Here is a 22500-nt window from a genome sequence, read left to right as displayed (position 1 = left end):
ACATATACACATATAGTATGTATATGTGTATTTTTTAACAGTTCCTGAACAGCAGTACCGGCTTATAAATTGTTCCCTTTAAATATTTACTTGTTACTCATTACAGATCCATCAGAAAGGTGTTAATGGTCTCAGTGCCAGCTAACAGATTTCAGGTAAAAGTAATTCAAAAGAATTGGGAAGTATTCTCATTAAACCTGTAAAAAGACTGTTTTCCATGGCTGCACCCGAGTTATCAAATCATACACACTGAGTTAATTTCTATAAGATTAATAAAGTCATTCAGGAGTGTCTGAAAAATGAAAGACTGGACCTTTGAGAAACTAAGATACTTCCTACTAGAGTTATTAGGTCTCACTGTAATGCAAGACATTCTGGTCTAGTCCAGTACTGTCCATTCTTTTAAGTATTATTGGTTGCCTAAATTCCTCTTTTCCATGGCCACTAAGACTATCTTACCACAAACCCAACGATAGTTGGGTAAACTAAATGAATTAAGCTATACATTGATATGGTCTTAGGCAAGTTATACACCATGCTGCAAACGGACTACTCACAGATATATAGATCTGATGTTATTTTTAATTTTATAGATTAGCACTAGGCAAACTGTTGTTTAAGGTGCCATTTTGAACCTAGCCATTTGCCCCATGTGAGAATCAAACCCTGCACCTTGTGTTTGTACAGTAAACATCTTAACCATTATGCCAACCTCTCATCATATTATGGTAAGTACATATAATTTTTGTAGTCTTCCCTTATCGGTATCTAATTTTTGCTGTGAAATCATGATGGTAATGCATTTATTTAAGACACTCAGGCTGCACTCTGATATAACTCATAAACTATTCTACCATTTCCATAACAGAATGATCTATAACTTACTGATCTATGCCTTGCAAACTGTCCTTTCTCATTTCCCCTTACAATATAACCAATAAATATTTTTCTTATAATTTTTCAATTGTATTTACAGACCTTCAGACCTTTGTTTATCCACCACTGCTATCATAAGCCAGAGTACTGGAAGTTCTGTGCTTATATAATTATCTAATTTCTTCTCATGTTCTGGACTTTTTCAACACAGTTATGTGTGTTTTCATCATTCCACTGATATGTCTGGAGATTGGTAACCTAATGGTATTCTAGTTTAAGATGTTTATAACTGAAGCTGACAAACTACACATGATGTGTTTCTGAATTTGTTTATAGTTTCTTTGCTATGTCAAGGGTTTCCTCATCTTCACTTGAACACAATAGAGCTTATGTAGCTAACTTTTTATCATTTATCTTATGCATTTCAAGAAACTTTCATTTCCTTTTTTCCATCAGTTTATGATTTATTTGTTAACTTTCTCTTTCTAGCTATTTTTTTCTGTCTATACATAGGACATTGTATTCAGCATAATGTTTTTTTTCCTGTCTTCTAGTTTCATTTCTTTTTGTAAAAGCTATTTTATGGTAATATTTTAATTATTGGGGAACAACAATGTTTTCTTTAGCATTTTTTCTGCCAGGGCTTTTTTTCCTCCATAAACTTGTCTGGCCCTGTGTCGTAAGAACATGAATAAGATATTTGTCCACTTAGATGTCCACATTTTGGAAGTGATATTTTGTACTGTAGTTTCCTTTATAGATGATTCTGCATAGTGCCTATACATCTTTCCATCAATATCTTCAGTAATTCACATTATTAGTACCACTGCAGAGAACTGTGTTTTTACCTCTGTTGTTTTCTTTCTGTGCAGCTTGGGTTGCTATTAAATGGCTGGACTTCATGCCTTATAATATCACATTATTATAGATATGCAGTGTTTATGTGCAACATGTCTTTGACATCTTTAACAGATTTTCTTCTGTTGGTGTAGTCCCTGTGTGTTATGTATTATGAACTAACTTCTTATGATTTATAGTGTGTACTGTTTCTATAAGTTGTTCAGGAGTAATTCCCCTTGATTCCCCTAATGACCTGGAAATGGCATCTTCAGTCTGTATATCCCCAACAACTAATGTGTTACTACTTCTACTATTACTAGTACTACTACTACTAGTTTAATTGATGATGATGATGAAAATAATTATAACAATAAAATACAAGAACAAAATAATCAGGTTTAAATATATTGAACTAATAGTATAACGTTAAGATACAAATAGGATGCATTTCATCCATGATCTTTATATGCAAACCGCCTGCATGTCTGTCTAAAATACTGCAGTATATTTCAAAAAGTACTGCTTGTTGCTTTCCCATTCTTCTTTGTTAACAATATTCACTGAAGACTTCAACCTTGTTTTTAAGATATTACCCATCCTTAATGCCGGTGCTACTTTGCAAGACATATGTTTAGTTTTGCAAACTGCATCTGACTGTCATATGATGTCTCAGTCAGACACGTATCAGACTGCATTATGACATCACAGACAGAGCTATGTCTGACTGTCATTTGATGTCTCAGTCAGACACGTATCAGACTGCATTATGACATCACAGACAGAGCTATGTCTGACTGTCATTTGATGTCAGAGATAGGGCTATAGGAGCTGAGCTTTACGCGAACACCAGAAACACAGAAAAGTAAAGCTCTTGTTTTCATGCTGCAGAGTTTAATAATCAAAGCTGGGGAGCATAAAAAGAGGGGGATTAAGAGATAAATGCTACATAAGCTCTACTGTGTTCCCAAATGCACCTTAATCTCTCTCCTTGTTGAAATGTTTAACTTCTGGATTTAAACAAGCACTGAAAGGCTGCATAATGCATAAAGGAGAAAGGGAAAAAAAGAATAAGCCCTCTTGTGATTTGTCCTTGTATTTAAAAATCTGTTACCTTCTATAACTTTGTGTTATATTCACCCTTTTATGCAAATAATTCTGATGAAAACATATTACTGTTTATGAAGAGATGTGTTCATTCTTATTCTGAACGCTTTAACTGTAGTCCTTTACCTTTCATTTAGTTAAACCAAAACTTAAATGTTTAATTCTGTAAAATCATCAAAAAATGGTGTTGCCTGATCTTTCTGATTCTGTTTTTGTCTCTCACATATGCATATTAAATATTCACACAAGTACTAAACTTGAAAGCCATTTTATGTCAAACAGATTCCTAATTTTCAAAAGAAGACTTCACAAAAGAGATAACACATTGCTGGTACTTGTAATACTGCAGCAATAAATAGAAAATATAATCATAAAGGTTTTGCAGTAACCAGAAAGTAAAGGCCAGAGTCAGAGACTAACAACCTATTACACTTGATAGTTAAAGAGATACCTTGGGTTATGCTTAAATGGCTTGTCAGATTCTTTAACGTACCTAGAAATTCACAACTTGAATTAGAAAGGCCATCCATATGTAATTAGTTCATCTACACTAATGTCCTTCTTCTTTCTGCAGTCTAAATTACATGAGCAAGTCCTTAACCCTACTGCACCTCAAAACAAAGATATCCACTTAACCCTATAATAACAAAAAGTCAAACAGAGGAACATATGTAACACTGACCACAGAACATTAACAGCAAGGGGAAACCCAATGGCCTGAGTATGAGTCCCTCCAAATTGATACAACAGGAAGAAAATTCCAACCCCGGGAACAGTATAATTACCATTTAATCAATCAGTGGGAGGGATGAAGAACAAGGATTGATATAGTACTCCATGGGCCATGAGAAGATGGACAACCAGTGGCAGCTGCAGTCAAAGAGTGAACTACTGCTACTACTATGATTCCTCACAAAATTTATGGGAGATAAATGAGGTTAACCCAAACTGCAATCACTATTGTCAGAGATATGGTTGTCAGGTGTCAGAGATGCCCTCAGGCAGCGTACTGTCAATAGATAGCCCCCTCCCGAAAATTACTGTGAGGTTTTACTATGCAGCTTAGCAGGATTGCTGTGTACAAGACAAATGGGTATAATCTTCAAGGAGCTGCTGTCCTCCAAACTGTAGGGAGTAACTGACTGCTCGGTCAGTAAAATATTCCTCTTCAACTGAACTAGACATTCTCTGTTCTCATAATCCATCCAAACATGAGTTCTGGGAAATTGGAAGCTAAGATACACCAGTTTAAAAACATCATATACAGTAAAATAGCAAATACAATGCTACCATCCTATGTATAGTCAAAGTAATAAGCCAGATTTTCCTTTCTTTCCTGAAGACCACACAGTTTAAGTGGCTCCCTAAACTAAATGCCACAATGTTGCTAGTGTAACATTCTAAAAAGTTTTAACAACTTTCTCGGTCTTTTACTTATACTTTTGTCTTGAGATAGGAAGGTTTACGGACTGTAGCAGCAGTAGCAGCAGTATTACTGGTAGTAGTAATAGTAGTACTAGTAGTAATAACTGTAGTAGCAGTAGTAGTAATAGTAGTAGTAGTTGTAATAGTAGAACTGGTAGTACTAATAGTCAATAATAGTAGTAGTAAGAGAAGCAATAGTAGTACTACGAGTTGTAGTAGCAGTAGCAGTAGCAGTAGTAGTAGTAATAGTAGCAGTAGTAATAGTTGTAGTAGTAGGTAGTAGTAGCAGTAGTACTAGTTGTAGTAGTAGTAATAGTATTAATGGTAGTAGTAATAGCATAATACTGATGCTGCAGTATAGTGCTGTCTGTGTGATTTAGAATAAAGGGTCTCATTGTGTTGGGAATTGTTAAATTAATGGTGAAAAGGCAGTAGACATGTGTTGGGTCTACTACAGTTTATTCAAATTAGAGCTGATGATCCTACATGCTGAATTTTATTTATCAAATTCTGTCTGAACAAGGGTAACCAATAGAACCCCATGTTGTCAGCAACTGCCTCCCTTTTTTCTCGTCCAAATAAACAGAACTAGGTTTGTGGTTATAACATCTCAGGATAGAATATATTTCATTGGGGTGTGCTTTTTATTGCATTAAAGATTCAGCATTTAACATTCTGAGAAAGCTACCTTGTTGAATTTCACTACAGACAGTCATTGTGCTTTAAGATATCCTGCTGATAGGGAACTGGGGAGCAGTTATTGTAATTTGGAGGTTAAAGAAAGAAGAAGGATGACTTTTTTTCCTATAGGCCAAAGAACAGGTTCTATATCATAAAATGACTGAGCTGTACTTCAGTACTCTAGTATGTATATACAACAGTAAAACAGGCCTTTATAGTCATGTATAAACCACGCTTCCTGAGTATTTTTATTACAAAACAATCAGCACTTTTGCTGCCTACTTACCATAACTTGATTATTTTACATTTAGTATTACATTTTGTTAAACAAGTCCAGTATATCTTTCATGTTATCAACAAAGTTAACTTAAAAAACATTGTTCAATCATAGCATAATGAGGCCCATGCTGAACTAATAATCCACACAATACTGCATTCACAGTCTGCAGAATTTCTATTGTTGCCATGGTAACTTACATATTGCAACAGTAATGACCTGGAGGCTTGAGTAGTATGTGTGATGCAGGTGTCATAAAAATGACTCAGTTTCCCCAAAAAGTAAGCCTTGATCCTAGTAAACAAAACCTTTGGTCTGATGCAGTGCTCAAAGATAACAGCAACTTCATATAAACCAATGCAAGAAAAAACAGAAGGAAGACTCCATTCTTAGTGTGTCTTGGGGCATTCACTCAGAAAAAGGAGATCAATACTTCTTTAGTTATCATACGTAATCTAACATGTTCTGGATCAATTTAGGTAAGTCAAGCAAAAATCACATTTCCTGTCCACTTTGTATGCTCTTCCATTCATTGTTCCACTCATTCATTCTTCAGTTGCATTTTTAATCCAATACAGAGTCAAGGACCACGTGGAGATTATCCCATCAATCAGTGTGCACAAGGCAGAGAAACTATGGCTGGGCCACCAGCCCCATTGCATCAGCAAGGTAAACATAATATGCCGATCCCAGTAAATTCAAGGAGTCAAATACCTCCTGCAGTGCAAGTGCCCTTCTCAGACTTCAACAATAAGTTAGGTAATGATTCTTTACGTAGCTTGTGAAACACTGCCTATCAATCGATGTTCCAAAATGTACAGTAACTGATTCATCTCTTGGCTCTGTACAGCCATTGCTGTCCTGCATGTAGCATGGCTGCTTTGTGATCTGGAAGGTATGGAATTCAATCCTCCAAACAGGTCTACAAAGAGGAATCTGTAAAGCTAGCTCATTCTAAGCCCTAAACTTCTCTTAACAGATGTGCATACTCTAGCCAGGTCCAGTAGCTCATGTTTACAGAAAGCAGCTCAAGAAAGAAATTGCTGCTAGACCATGTCATAAAATCAAATAAATAAATCAGTAATGGAGGAAATACAATTTTGCTTGCTTAAGGTATGACATAACAGTGAGGGTATTATCTGGATAAATAAAGCAGTAACATTGAGTAAATACCTTAATATTATCCAGAGCAAAGCCCAAATGTGATATAGCAGGGAATGACTACAGGCCTCTGGACATGGACTTACTAATGGCATGCAAGGCTACAAAAATACTTGAGGCCTAATGGTCTTGCATATACAAAAAAAAATGGAACTCCTACTGTCCTGATTGTAGTGGGAAACAAAGCACATCTGCATCTGTTTAAAGTTTCAGTAAATCACACAAAACCTCAGGGATTCCATACAGTATCACACCTAGAACCTCGGGTATTCATTGCAGCACTAACGCTACATGATGCCTCAGTAACTCACGCAGTATCTCAAGTATTCACTGCAGTCACTCGTATGCCGTAATATCTCAGTATCACACCTAGAACCTTGAGTATTCATTGCAGCACTAACGCTACATGATGCCTCAGTAACTCACGCAGTATCTCAAGTATTCACTGCAGTCACTCGTATGCCGTAATATCTCAGTATCACACCTAGAACCTCGGGTATTTATTGCAGCACTAACGTTACATGATGCCTCAGTAACTCACGCAGTATCTCAAGTATTCACTGCAGTCACTCGTATGCCGTAATATCTCAGTATCACACCTAGAACCTTGAGTATTCATTGCAGCACTAACGTTACATGATGCCTCAGTAACTCACGCAGTATCTCAAGTATTCACTGCAGTCACTCGTATGCCGTAATATCTCAGTATCACACCTAGAACCTTGAGTATTCATTGCAGCACTAACGCTACATGATGCCTCAGTAACTCACGCAGTATCTCAAGTATTCACTGCAGTCACTCGTATGCCATAATATCTCAGTATCACACCTAGAACCTTGAGTATTCATTGCAGCACTAACGCTACATGATGCCTCAGTAACTCACGCAGTATCTCAAGTATTCACTGCAGTCACTCGTATGCCGTAATATCTCAGTATCACACCTAGAACCTCGGGTATTCATTGCAGCACTAACGCTACATGATGTCTCAATAACTCACACAGAGTCTTAGGTAACATTAACATTCCATAATGGTTTAGTAGCACACAGATCCTCAGGGATTCAGTACAACTCTTTTCATTCTAGACTGTCTAAAAATCTCATATACAATTTCAGGTATTCCCTAATATTTCCCATACACAGATTCCTCATGCATTTGATGCCTTTAATCAATCTATGAGCATCTTTAGCGTTTTCAGAACAATCATATGATCTACCATCAGTGAGCAGGACCAAATCCACTGACCACAGTCTTCACACCAAGCAGGCATTGGTTATCTCTATTTTCATTTCCCCTGCCCAAATCTACAGACTTTTGACTTCTTTCAGAAACTTTCCATTTGCTTAGCTAGTTCTTTCTGCATTGTTTCTGAGGTCACTCATTCTCTTTCCCCTGACAGGTAATTGCACACACCTCATCACTTTACTGCCTACATGTGAACTCCTGTATCAGGTAGCTCAACCTCATTTAATCACTAGTCATAAAGTGCCTGATTGTGGATGAGATGAAACTTTCTCCACGTTTCTGATTTCCATCCTACTAACATCAGCTATTACATGCCAGATCTTTATCCCCCAAATATGTAGTAGTGACTTTCAGAACATAACTGGCTAATGAAGTACTTTTTGAGCTTCACTTTAGTTAGTAAATCATCCCTAGCTATAGGATGCTCACACTATAACAGATAATCTGAATCTAGGCTAAACTGAATTGTCTCCACAAGATCTTGTAGTTCACAGATACTTATAGGCATTGTTCCAGCAGCCACCCAGGAGGCTGAACATTGGTTCTAGGTGATGGTTACTTTTGGTGTGATGGCCTAACGTCATGTACAAAAATGGGAAAAAGGGTGTTGATACCAATGCCAGTTGTTCCAGTTACCAAAAATTATGTCACCCTTATATTTCTTGGAAAATAGTTTATACTTCCTGAAGATCTGCTCATTCAAGTCTAGAGCAATGTCTTATAAATAGATACTAAACAGAGATACTCACATTTAAAATTACAAGTTACTCAGTTCAGATTGACTTCTGAGGATTTCTTCTAGTTCTTATCAATACCCATTTAAAGTCAGCCCTTATGACTTTTCTAGCTCTATATTAATCTGTGGATAAATATTTGAATTTTCTTTGCAATTTATTGTAGCAATGTCTCACCTTATCCACACAGAACTGATTAAAATTCCACTTTTAAAATCCATCTGCATTGATAGTTTTACTTCATTTCTTCTCTACATGTATAAAACTGAATAAAGGGACTATTCTGTGCAAGCCTTTTTTTTCATTCCCTCTATTTTCTTTTTAATGGGCCTGTATTGTCTCATTTTGTCAGTAAATATACTCACTTTGGAGTTAAACATTATTAATTGCTTTGTGTGTCAGCTGTTGGTGATCACCCATTGCCTCAGCTGAACCTGTAGTGAACTACTCTCTGTTGTTCCAGCATCTGTTGGTGGCATACTCGGTACCCACTTGAGTCTGATCCAGTGAACTAAATGGCAGGAGATGTGCCCCCTAAATTTTACTTAGCATTAATTTTTCCTCCATTCAAATACTTTGGCTGTTTCTTCATTACTCTGAGGTTGTCTGAGGAAGTTTTTGCGATTTTCAGCATCACCATCACAATTTTTTCTAATAATTAGAAATACAAGCTTTGTAAATATATTTGTAAAGATAAATTTACATAACATATTTACAAATTTAAATATATTAAACAAATATATTAAACTAGAAATGTTAGTATATTATTAACAATCATTGTATGACCATAAGTGATACAGGATTTACCCATGACTATTGTGGTCTATGAAACCTTACATAATACATTTTTCTGCAGATAGGTAAATCCTGCATTGCCCACAATAAAGATGTTAATAGTATATTCAATGGCATTGTTTTAGAAAGATAACATAACTCCAATTATAATGACTATTTTCACATAGATGTTTCTGCAGACTCTAGAAACCAGCAATGATCTTTGGATGAACTGCATATGCATAGTTTTGTCCACGTGGCTTCACACATACAATGCATACTTACTACATAGTTTTACTCACTGGTGATGTGCCACTGCAGTTTCTTATCAGGCAATTTGAAAGTTAAACAAATAATACAACTTAAATAAGACATTGATCATACTAAACAAAACTTTTCTGCCTTTTGCTTTGAACTACTTCACAAACTCACTGCCAATATCTTAATGGCAGAAAGTCAAAATTAATATAGGTGTTCAGAGAATGTATTTTTGTGGCACTAATTGCAGTGGTAACCATAGCTATTTTTAGAAGAGGTGTACAGTAACTCATTCGCACTACACTTTTTTAAACAATCAAGTCTTACTATTTTTTAACAAGTTAACAAATACAAGACCATCACTATACAACATTTTAGATAATTCTTACTAAAGACTAATTTCCAGGTTTCTAATTGTATTTCTTTTAGACATATCTAATGTCATTGAATTCTTCCACATCTTGCAATGTGATGATTTCTGTGTTATTTATAGTTTTAAGTTTCAGTACAGACTGCATTGCCACAGGTGTATATATATATATATATATATATATATATATATATATATATATATATATATATATATATATATATATATATATATATATGTGTGTGTGTGTGTGTGTGTGTGCGTGTGTGTATATTGTGAAAGGAGTTACTTCCAGAACAAGTGATAGAACTGCTTGTAGCTTCTTAACTATTTTTCAATGTTTTTTCAGAGCTGTGCTATCAATCTGATATTTTTTCACTAAATTGTTTTTTTATTTTCTTCCCAGGTCTTCCACTAGATACTGAAGCAAAACACTTTCTAAGATTTCAGAATGCAAAGCTTCCAGTATCTTATGCAATTATGCAGAACTAACATTGCCTTGGCAACATGAGTAATCCTCAGATATCTGGGTCAGTCATATTTGACCAGACTTAATGGCGACAACAAACACAAGCTGACTTCCATAAGTTTCATAGTCCTAACTGTTGCAAGGACTCTAAAACATGTTCCAGTGCCATTTATATACATATTCCATAATCTGCAAGCACTTCATTTACAGTTAGACATGTCTCCTACATCCTTTAACAGTCTGTAATATCTCATTTATGCAAAAGGAAATTCAAGTCTTCACTGCAGCCTTTCATATTCTATAACATCTCAATAACTCACAGAGAATCTTATTTACTTCTGCCATTCACATTCCATAATATCTCAGTTACTTGCACAGAAGCTCAGTATTTACTGCACGCATCCACATTTCATGCTTTCTCTGCAGCTTGGAATGAGCCTCATGTATTCACAGCAAATTTATATTGTACAGTATTTCAGAAACTTTTATAGAACCTTGGGTATTCATATTTTGCAGTCAGTACCTCACAGAGAAGTGTGGGCATTGAGTACAACACATTGCATTCCAGACTATCTCAAAACTCACACATATTCTCAGGTGTTCCCTAATGCTCTTAAAAATTAAATACACTTCTAGAAAACCACATGCATTTGTATGCATGTTCCATATAGTGCTATATGCACTACATCATCTTAAAAACTTGTAAGTAACCTCAGTTATTATGTACAACCCTTCATATTTCAAACTGTCTCCATAAATGTTATTTTACTTTTCAATTAACTAAATTATCATGCTAGTTTGTACACCATTTTCAGACATGTCCTGAACTAAAAGGGCAAAAGTAAATGCTACATATTCAAATGAGTGTAGTCAAACAGTAATTTTGGGAGACAGGAGGAAACTGAAATACTGAAGAAAACTCATGCCAAGACAGGGTGAACATACAGAACTATCTATGAGCAGGAGTCACCAAAGAATCAGAGACCCTGGAGACTCAAAACACAAATCTTACCATGCATGATTTAACATGTTTCCTGCCATCTTTTCATATGCAAAATGTCTGTGTAGCCCAGCCTCAGCTCACACCTCTCAACCTATTAGAACAAGAAATCTAGACAAAGTCTAAAATAATGGGGGAGGACGGTCTAAAAATAGGGACAGATTTTCAATATTGCTCTTACATAAAGTTGCTAGAATAACAGCATTTGTCTTAGCATGCATTTTCTGAAGGAAATGGTCTGAAACTCAAAAGTGCAACATTATTTAGTTATTTCAGTCCTCAGTGATTTGCCAGAAAAACACACATTTTATGATGAATAGGCCAAAAATATGAGGCAAAAATCTGGACATTCTGTGAAAATCTGGACAGTTGAGAGGTATGCCTCAGCTGCAGTCATTTCAGCCATCTTGAAATATTCCAGAATCCTCATTAACTCTTGTCAATGAACATATATACTACATTAATTCATACATAGACTTAAGTGTTACCGATGGACATATATACTACATTAACTCATACATAGACTTAAGTGTTACCTATGGACATATATACTACGTTAACTAATACGCAGACTTAAGTGTTACCTATGGACATATATACTATATTAACTCATACATAGACTTAAGTGTTACCTATGGACATATATACTACATTAACTCATACATAGACTTAAGCGTTACCTATGGACATATACACTACATTAACTCATACATAGACTTAAGTGTTACCTATGGACATATACACTACATTAACTCATACATAGACTGAAGTGTTACCTATGGACATAAATACACCATTAACTCATACATAGACGTAAGTGTTACCTATGGCTCTTCATACAGCAGTTTGATCATAATAACATTTTCAGTTTATTGCACTTCCTGTAACCTTTCATACATTCGATTTTCCCAGTAATTTGTACATAGCTTCACGTGTATCCTTCATGGTCCTGCACAAAACCCTTTTTAGCCATGACACCACTTGTTACAAAAAGGTATAAACACTAGTACAAGATGACTAACAAAGTAGTTATAATAGTATAATAAACAAGTTGCAAGCATACAATACACAATAAAACAAAGTATGAACTGTGCATCATACTCATAGCTGCACTGTAGTTTTTGCGTAGTACTGTTTTTAATGTACACAGGCTAAACTTAAAACAGCTTGACAAAGGAAGTCATTATGCAGCAAAAAAAATGTATGTGCAAAGTCAAGCAAGTAAAAATAAAAAGAAAACAACAAACAAAATAAATGGACAATGGTGCTTTTAGTAATTCAATATTCAAGCTGCAGAGCAAATATTCCTTAAAGGTTAGTTAGTTAACCAGTCTGGAGAGTACAGAAAGTTTATGTTTGTTGTACATAAACAGCAAAGGTCCAAGTGCTGCCAAAACATATGCAATGAGACCTTAGACAGGGCATCATTCCAGGCAGTTCATTTTTCTGGACAGTATGGCTTTTTGAAACTATAGGTTTAAGGAAAAAAAGAATGCTGTAGGAATAAAAAAATGTAAGAAAAATATAACCAAAATGTAACATTATATATCACTTTACACTGTAAAACAACTCAATACATTAAACAATTTTTTCTACAAAGCATATGTCTTGGCAGACATGATATATGCCTGGATGTTCCCTTGTTGGTCATCGAATCAGAAAAAATCTCCTTTCTCACAAATTCAGTAATGCCAGAGCAATGTTTATATAATAAGTGTGAGAAGAGCAGAAAAGAGAGACTGCTTCAAGGAGGAGATATACTTTTGTCTCAAAAAAGCTTGTTTAAAACCTTCTTCGAATGCAGTTCTGATTTTTTTTTTTCACAAAAAATGTCCTAGATCTGTTGATTAGCAACAAACATGTTTTCTTTATGTGCTCATATGTTGTTGTTTTCTTTAATAAGTGTAACAGCAATTCCTGAACTCTGCTAATTCTGGAGACTTACTTACTTAAACTTGCTAACAGGAGTTAGCAAATCGGTTAATATAAGTCCCATTGTTTTGTAACAGTCCAAAATATATGACAAGAAAGCTCGATTAATGTAAGTCACATTATTTCATAACAGTCCAAAAGAAAAGAAAGGCAATGTTGGTTAATGTCAAGTCATATTTTTTAAGGATTGTAATTCTACTCACTGATAGTATCATTACAACACCAAAATCTGTTTTATGTAGCATAATATCGCAGACATCTGCTAATGTTATAATAGCAGTATAGCAGCTGATATGTCTCTGTAACCCTAGCACCAATTCACCCATTACTTCCTATCTTAACCATTCGGCCTAGCTTATTCTAAGTCACCTCGTATCTAGCGTCTTTTTTCCTGCCTCTCTCTCACATCACCCTCAGCTTCTCTCACTATATTTTATGTAACATTTTCTTCTTTTTGAAGTTCGCTAACATCATCTGATACTTAATTTGTATAGCAAGCATTCTGAATTGTGTGCTATGTATCCTATTATGCAGTCTTATTTGTGCACTTTTTTTTTACATTATTGTTAAATGTTATTTTTGTTGTAAAGTCTGTGATTTTTTTTCTCTTTTCTGCTTTGGAGCTTTTCTTCCCGGGCCTCCGCTGAAGATGGGCCATTTTGGCTGAGTCTGACATTCCCAGTAAGCAAATATAAAATAAAATAAATAAATAAATTATAGTTGTGATGTCACTATTTATATTAGTACTGCTTATCATAATTTCCTATAAAGGATTTTAGTCTGTCCTTTTACAGGGTAGATGTCAACATATGTGGCCATCTATGTACCACCAAGAGTGTCGCATCACATGAAGAAAGCCCATCATCATATGTTTATACATCCTGCTTGTATAGTCAGTAAGGAGTGGTATATTTCCTGTAGCTAACCAGTAATAGAATACCAAGCAACACTTTGTACTTTAGAACGGATGGATGAACAGGTTTTTTATCATAATATGTAAGGTTCTGCATACCATCAGCAACATTTGGTACTTTCAAAGGCCTTGAAACTTATTTACACAAAGTAAGAAATTCCTTCAGATTTTTACTTCCAGCTGTTCCCAGTAGCACAAAGGAGATTTTAATATAAACCAGAGCTTTATGTAACCCAGCATATATCAACAATATATGAATACCTCAACTCTTGCCAATAACTTCCATAATGTCTTACATAACTGTAGCAGCCTAGGGTATGTGAAGCCTGCCTGATTCATATATTTGAAGTGTACAGTCTTATTTACCACATGCTGTCCAAGTAACTAATATGGAACAGCAGGCATCCTTCACAGCTCTACTAATGTGCACACTTCTGCATATACACATAGCATCACAGAAAACCCATGCATATTTACTCATGTCCTAGTAATTTATACAGACCAACAACCTTGCAGACAGTAGCAAAAATATTTGGACAGGTAATGCACGCACACACACACACACACACACACACACACACACACACACACACACACACACACACACACACACACAGAATATTGCTATGCTCCTGTCTCCACATGCCATCTAAACTATATTTAATTGTTATGAAATAAATTTCAGCTTAAACAATATCTTATCAAAATATAAGAACTTACATTCAATGATTAAAATATTAATGACAAAAATAAAAACACTGACTATTAATCTGCAGTTATATGAAAAAAGTAAATAAATGATGCACTGTATAAAATAGTTTAAAAGGTCATACACATACGAAATACAAAGGTAAAACTATAAAAAGTAAGCTGTTAACTACTCTAACACAAACAGACAGAGTCTTGACACCCAGTAATAGTGAATGTGCAACAAGATGTCTTCATAATTTTGAAACAAAAAAATCTAGGTCAGGAAAAACAAATAGAGTCTGAAATGATCAAATGGTGAATTAGAGAGTGTGGCAAACAAACAGCAAACAGAGGGGACCTGACTCTCTGCTAGGGACCTTCCATATGCTGTGTGAGCTTGGTGGTAATTGGAACAAATGTGGTCTGAATGCCCTACAAAAGGCTGCAGCTGTAGCTTTGTTCTTACAAGCTCAGGAAAAAGGGGGCCTTGAATCCTGGGGACAGGCCTCTGTTCACAGAGACAGCTTCATCACAATGTCTTTTTTTCTTATTCTGCAGGGGTGCAAACAAGGCCAGGGCCAGGACGGAATCTCTTACAGGGGGATTAAAGAGATCTCAACAGGCTGAAATCTTATTCAAAGAAACCCCTAAGCAGATGCCATTGAAAGGCTGACAGAGTCATAGCAACCAAACACTGTAGTTAAAGAGAAAGCATAGAAGCTGGTTCATTGTATCTCTTCATCTGTTAAAACTGATATACATGCATGTGTGCATGTATGTATGCATATACATAACATACATATATATTTGTATATACCTGTGTATGTGCATACATAGACCTCCATAAACACAAACTCACTCTCTCTTTCCCTCTCTCTCTGTGTGTGTGTGTGTGTGTGTGTGTGTGTGTGTGTGTGTGTGTGTGTGTGTGTGTGTGTGTGTGCAGAGAAAGAGCTCTGTGTGTAGGGAGTGTTTACATGTGTTATCAGAGCATTAGTAAACGTTTATGCAACAAGATATGAACCATGATAGTGACTTATTTGTCTGGAGTTACATAGCTGCTGTTGTAGCAGCAGTCTGTTTGACAGTGTATCTTACATAAAATATTAATTCAAGTAAAGTATCTGCAACACTATTTTTCATTTGATAAGAGTGATTGAAAATATGTAGTCTGCTATGCTGCCTTCCAGTTTAATAGTGAATAAAAAGATCCTGTAGAAATACGTGGTATTGTCATTTTTAATGTTTAATATTGTTGCCAAAGCAAACCTCCACTTTTGGAACAAGTAATCATTTGCTCCAGAAAGAATGTGAAAGAATATTTTTTTGTGTTAATATCTTCTTCTCTTTCTAGGTCTTAAAAGAAAATAAATCTGTGGATTAAGTACATTGGTAATATTACAATGTAAGTATTTAGAGACTAAGAACAGTGGTACTCTTACAAGCTAAGTATCTGTGGATTAAGTACAGTGGTACTCTTACAAGCTAAGTATCTGTGGATTAAGTACAGTGGTGCTATAGCAAGCTACGTATTTGTGGATTAAGTACAGTAGTACTATTACAATTTATAAGCTAAGTGGTACTATTACAAGCTAAGTATCTGTGGATTAAGTACAGTGAAAATAGGAAACGCTAGGTCCGACTCCAAACTGGTGACAAGTGGTGTACCCCAGGGCTCAGTCTTGGGACCTCTCCTGTTCAGTATTTACTTCTCCGAGGTACAAGCAAACACAGGGGGACTATGGCTAACAAAGTTCACAGATGACTGCAAACTGGGTGACATAATCGAGACTCCTACTGACACAGACGTCCTTCGAGAGGGTCTGACTAAAACAGATATATGGTGCCAAAATGATGGCCTCAAGCTAAATGCCAAAAAGTGCCTTGTCATCCTCTTCAGGAAAAAAACAAGTACCTATGAATTACCACATAGGCGGCAGCTCACTTAACACAGAGAGTGTGATAAGAGACCTAGGGACCCAGGTGGACAGTAACCTCTCCTTTGATAACCACATTGCTAAGGTGGTTAGAAAATCCTTCTATATGGCCCACCTTATCACAAAGGGGTTTGCATCTAGAAAAAAGGAAGTTATTGTCCCCCTATACTCATCACTCATTAGATCCATTATTGAGTACAATGCCCCATTTAGGATGTACCTTACTAGACACCTGCAACAACTGGAGGGGCCTCAAAAATACCTCACCAAGAGGATAATGGGCCTAAAACAGATGCCTTATGCCACCAGGCTAAAAAACTTCAACTGTATTTGGTTGCATACCGGCTACTCAGAGGTGATCTCTGCCTGACATACAAAGCTATGTCAAACCCCGAATTGCTGGAAATGCTCCACCTAAGGAAATCCCAATCTACCCAAGCTACACTCTCTAGGGACCTTAACCTGACCTCTACAATAAACAGGACTTGGAGGGACAGATTCGTGTCTCAGAGACTCCCCCTGCTCTGGAATAAGGTCCCCATATATGTGAGGCAGAGCTCCTCATTAGCACTCTTCAAGAAGAATCTTGATGAGTAGATGGGGAACAGGAAATTCACCCTGGGAATCACTTCTGTGACCCTGCTCGACAGAGGCACTGGTAACTAAATCACATGGGAGGCGCAAGCCGAAACATTTTGGCTAGGCTTAATTATGCCCTAGGGCCAATAGCCTAGTACCTACCTATGAACCTATTAACCTATGAAGTATCTGTGGATTAAGTACAGTGATGTTATTATAAGCTAAGTATCTAAGGATTAAGTGCAGTGATATTATTACAAGCTAAATATCTATGGATTAAGTATAGTGACACTATTACAAGATAAGTATCTGTGTATTAAATATAGTGGTACTTTTTCATCCTAAGTATACATGTATTAAGTACAGTGGTATGATGTTAAGTATTTGTGGATTAAGTACAGTGGTACTATTACAAGCTAAGACTCTGTGGATTAAGTACAGTGGTGCTATTACAAGCTAGGTGTTATAAATATCCTGATGCTTTCACTCATTCCAGAAATTAAGGCATTTTACTGGTAAAACACACACAAAAAAACAAAATGTAAATCTTTGTTTTCTTTGCTTAATTTGCAATTTGTGGTATATTTGTGACACAAAAACTATTGTGATTATAATGGAGTATAAAGCAACAAATAAAACAGCTACATCAGTGAGGAATGCTGCAATATTTTTTTTGTAACTGAATGATGTAAGTTCATAGGTTCTTACTAAGCTTATGGTCAAGGAGACCACCTGGAAGCTCAGCTACATCACCCAGTAGTGGTGGGAGACTAACATTGTTCCCCAGTAAGCTGAATTCCCCCTTATATCCTAGGTAAAAATGTGCAAAATAATTAATTTTCTTCGTACAAAAAGTAAGACAGCAGGAGATAATTTTATGATTGCTTTGATCACTGTGGCTTGCAAGAAATTGATATGATTTAAGTATGTTGTATAAGAATACAGGTATACGTTCCACTGAAAAATGAGTTAGGCTCATCCATGAAGAGAATCAGTAGCTTAGAGAATGATTTTCACAAAAAATAAACTTTTCAGAAAGTTGCATTGTTAAAATGTCTCCTCAAAATCAGCAGGACTGGACCAGTATGGTAGTGTTTGTGTCTTAATAAGACTGGGTGGAAATAGTTTTATATGAAAGCTAGTTACCAGGTAATATATTATGGAATGTATCATATTCATAGGTTCGTAGGTTCATACTAGGCTATCTGCCCTAGGGCATTTATAAGCCTAGCCAGAGTGTGTTTGGCTTTCGCCACCCATTTTAAATTAATTTTGCTATGCCCTTTTTCGAGGTTAGTATACTGTGCCTCTGTCTAACAGTGACACAGAAGTGATACCGGGGGTAAACCTACGATCTCCCATCCACTCATCAAGATTCCTCTTGAAGAGAGTCAATGAGAGACTCTGCCTAACCTGGACTGGGATTTTGTTCCAGAGTGAAGGGAGCCTCTGGGTTATGAATCTGTCCCTCCAGCTTGTTCTATTTATTTCAGTGCTGAGGTTCAGGACTCTCAAGCGCGTAGCTCGATGGGATTTGGATTTTCTGAGGTACAGCATGTCCATTAATTCCGAGTTGGACATGGCTTTATACGTCAGGCACAGATCGCCTCTGAGCAGGCGGTATGCCACTGAGTAGAGCTAGAGTTTCTTTAACCGAGCAGCATATGGCATCTGTTTGAGCCCTTTGATCCTCTTGGTGAGGTACTTTTGGGGTCTTTCCAGTTGCTGCAGGTGTCTGGTAAGGTACATACCAAAAGGGGCATTGTACTCAATTATGGGCCTGATGAGGGATGAGTAAAGAGGCACAATGACCTCCCCTGATCTAGATGTGAATCCCTTCATGATTAGGTGGGCTGTATAAAATGTTTTTCTAACCACTGTGGCCACGTGGTTGTCAAATGAGAGATTGCTATCAACTTGGGTCCCCAGGTCCCTAATTACTTCTTCTGTACTTAATGGATTACCATCTATGTGGTAATTTGTGGGCACTTTGTTTTTGCCAAAAGGGATGACTATACACTTTTTGGCATTTAGCTTGAGGCCATGGCTCTGGCACCAGTAGTCTGTTTCTATGAGGCCCTTTTGGAGGATGCTTGTGTCAGCTGGAGAGTTGATTATGGCACCCAGTTTGCAGTCATCTGCGAACTTGGTCAGCCACAGTCCTTCCGTGTTGGCCTGTACCTCCGAGAAATATATACCGAACAAGAGAGGTCCCAGGACTGAGCCTTGAGGGATGCCACTTGTAACTGGTTTGGAGTCCGACATGGCTCCAGCAATTCTAACCATGTGGGTTCTGTCCTTGAGCCAGTTTGCAGCCCATCTAGTGACATAGGGGTTTATATTTAAGCTGGTGAGCTTATCTATAATGCCCGAGTGGGGTATTGTATCGAAGGCTTTTGTGAGGTCCGGGTAGGCTGTGTGGACCACCTTCCCTTAGTCAATGGCCTTGGTGACTGTTTCAAAGAAATCAACCAGGTTTAAGAGGCAGGATCTGCCCTTAACAAAGCCGAACTGGGTAGGATCCAGTGTCTGTAGGTCCCCAATATCTTTATTTATGAGGTCCATGATGATCCTTTCCATAGCTTTGCAGACCAAGCTAGTCAGGCTTATGGGGCAATAGTTTCCAGGATCCGTTGAGGCACCACCTTTGTGGAGAGGGACCACTGCTGCTGTACGCCACTCTTTGGGTACATATCCTGTAGTAAGGCTGAGATTGAACAGTAGTTTTATGTTTGAGTTTAGCTCTTTTTGGAGTTCATGTAGGATGCAGTCTGGGACACCGTCTGGTCCCATTGATGCTGTGTTTTTTGCTTTGGAGAGGGAGGCTCTTACCTGAGCATCTGAGATGTCAGGGGGGCAGCACTCTGCTGGGATAGATATTTGCCCTTTTGGTGGGGAGGGGGGAGAGAGGTTTGCGCTGAACCTGTCAGCTAGGATGTCTGTGGGTTCGGTGTATTTTTTGTCATTTTGGACTAATTCTGAGCATATCTGGGAATTCCCACCCAGGTTCCTAACATAACTAAACAAAGCCTTGTGATTATCCTTAGTGTCCTTTGCAATTTTTCTCTCGAAGCTGGCCTTAGATGATTTTATGAGTGCCCGTAGTTTTTTGCTAATACTGATCAGAGATGCCTTCCATTTTTGGGATTTTGCTCTATCATGTAGTAGCTTCCTCCTTCTATTGTATAGTTTGTTTATGGCTGGGGTCCACCAGACAGGACGTCTGCCTTTGGAGGATTGGGCCTTAGTTTTATTTGGGATTGCATGATCCATGCATTCCTGAAGGTGTTCATAGAATGCGTTTATAAAGGATTCTGCAGTCTGGGCCATATTTTCCACAGGCCCGGGGGCTTTGAAGGATTCCACCTCGGTTTTGAGGAGTGTGAAATTTGCTTTAGAGAAGTTTTTCACTGTGGTTTTCTGGGCAGGGGGTGGGGTCGGGATGTGAATATCCAGTGAGATTAGTTTATGGTCTGATCTTACCAGTGAGGGATACACTTCTGGTCTGGAGCATAGAGTCCCCATGTTGGTGATGATCAGGTCCAGTATGTTTTCCCCTCTTATGGGAGTGGTAACAAGTTGTTCCATAGCATTTGAGTTTATAAATTCTAAGAACCTTTGGGCTAGGGTGTTGGAGCTAGAGTAATGCTCCCAGTCTATGTTTGGGTAGTTGAAGTCGCCCAATATAATGGTGTCTGGAGAGACCTTCATATTTTCCAGTGTTCTCAGGAAGGCTGAGTGGGGTTCCTGGGTTTGGGAGGGTGGTCTGTAGCAGGCTATAAACTGGAAGGCAGTTTTACCCACTGTTAGTTGCACATGGATAGTCTCTGATGCTTTGTGCTGTGCCACCAACCTGGAGGTGTGGGTATCTTTGATGAATATTGATACTCCCCCTCCTTTTGTGGTTTGGTCCAAGTTTTGGGGCCTAAAAGCATGGTATGAGGTATAACCTGGTAGTGCTGGGGTGCTCTCGGGAGCCTTGAACCAGGTTTCTGTTACTGCACAAATATCGATGCTCTCCATGCTAAGGAGAGTTTCGAGTGTGTGCATCTTGAGGTTTAGACTTCTGGCATTGAGTAGCATTACTCTTAGTTTCTTATCCCTTGTGATACCTATGGAGGTGGGTTTGTCTTTTGAGCCTTGCCTAAAAAAGGCACTATGGGGGTAGCAAGAGCCTTTGCCAATATCCGAAAGCCCAGGGGTGACAGGTGCAAGCCGTCCCTAGCGAAGCATCGTGGCTTGTCGAGCATGTCATCCCAGGCTGACAGGCATTGGATCCCCTTTGAATGACACCAATACTTGTCAATTGTTGAAATTGATCATCTTGTCTTCATATTGTGGCATCATTCTTGGTGAGGGTAAGATGCTACTCAAGGTCAGGGTCATACCGGCCTGGGCTACATGCTCAGAGAGCTCCTCTATGTCTCTTTTCATGTAATCCAGGGAGGTACGTCTCAGGTCATTCACACCACCATGGACAATGACTGAGTCGTATTTGTACTTGCCTTGGAGTGACCTGAGTGCTTGTGTTATGTTGCGGATCCTAACGCCCAACAGGCAGGTCACCGTGACCTTCTCCTTGTTCAGCCTGGTGAGCGGGATGTCAGTGTGCCTGACGATAGAGTCACCTATTACAAGTGTATCAGGTGTGTTGTTTAGCCTTAAGGGTTGTGACTGTTTGGCACACTGGCTTTGTGAGCTATGTGTTGCACGTGTTTTGTTTTGGGGTAGCGGTTGCTTGGGTGTCTGCTTTGGAGGTCTCTGCTGCTTAGGCAGATTTTTATTTAGAGCCTCCGAGTATGTTTTTGTGTGTTTATGTGTTTGGTTTGCTGTTGTGGTAGGTCTATGTGAGACTGGAATTGTAGTGAGTGTGGTTTCCTTCTCCTCCTGACTGGTTACGCCAGTACTGAGTTGAGAGAGCTTAGCCTCCAGTTTGGCTATATGGTTGCATCTCTCACATGTGTTGGAATTTGTTGGGAGGAGGAGAGGGTTGTCTGTGTACATGAGACAGTTGTAACATTGCCTCAAGATTCCCAGATTCACCAGCTGGACTGGAGAGGAGATTGACAACTGACCTTTGGACATGCTAGAATAGTATTGGGAATTCCTTTATAATTGAAAAAAAAGGGCCAATGGGGAACAAGGTACTCAAGGGGAGTTTGCGAGGGTGTAGTACTTTTAATTTTTTAGTGCTGACTTAGTGAGCAAGTGCCAGGTAACTTAAATGCAATGT

General features: G+C 37.8%; 1 protein-coding gene across 1 annotated transcript in view; it reads right to left on the bottom strand.

Moving 5' to 3' along the window:
* Nucleotides 1-22500, bottom strand: part of LHX5 (LIM homeobox 5) — a 123705-nt gene that overhangs the window by 9846 nt on the left and 91359 nt on the right. The gene's annotated exons all lie outside the window — the stretch shown is intronic.

The sequence above is a fragment of the Protopterus annectens genome, chromosome 4.part0, assembly GCF_019279795.1.
Source record: "Protopterus annectens isolate FY-2018-M chromosome 4.part0, PAN1.0, whole genome shotgun sequence".
Classification (NCBI taxonomy): Eukaryota; Metazoa; Chordata; order Ceratodontiformes; family Protopteridae; genus Protopterus; species Protopterus annectens.
This window is presented reverse-complemented; position numbering and strand designations above follow the sequence as displayed.